Here is a 577-nt window from a genome sequence, read left to right as displayed (position 1 = left end):
ATAAGCAGATATATATATATATATATATATATATACGATGTATTCGCGCGTGTAGGCAAACTCGCGCCGCGCTGCGTGCTGCGTAATCGCAAAAATCAATATTATCACCGCGGATTCGCGGGTCGCGCCTCACCTCCACCGCGGCTCCACCTCGGCATCGCTCTCGCCAAAATCGCGCTGCTCTTCCTCTCACACTTCCCGTGTACTTCTCGAACCGTATAAATTCGTCAATCGATGACCGGTTTGCGGCCATTTTACTCTTATCCGAAGATTTAGCTTCCTTCGAACGGACGGTAGCGGTAATAGCGGTTCGCGAGATTTATTAGCGGATTCACGGGTAGGACGTTAATTCGTACCGAAGAGCTCGAGCAGTCGGGGAACCGAACGAAATGGCGAACGAGAAAGAAGACCGAGAAGACGGGGAAAACGGGTAACCAGTGCAAGTGGCGCAGAGAGCAGTGAAAGAGGGGTGCAACGGAAAGGGAGGAAGAATCGCCGAACCTACACGTATAAAGCGGACCGATGAGAGGCGGATTCGCGGGTATGCCTTTTTGCGTGGCAAACGCAAACGCTGTCC

This window comes from Trachymyrmex septentrionalis, unplaced genomic scaffold (genome assembly GCF_001594115.1).
Source record: "Trachymyrmex septentrionalis isolate Tsep2-gDNA-1 unplaced genomic scaffold, Tsep1.0 scaffold81, whole genome shotgun sequence".
Taxonomy (NCBI): Eukaryota; Metazoa; Arthropoda; class Insecta; order Hymenoptera; family Formicidae; genus Trachymyrmex; species Trachymyrmex septentrionalis.
Note: the sequence above shows the minus strand (reverse complement) of the source record.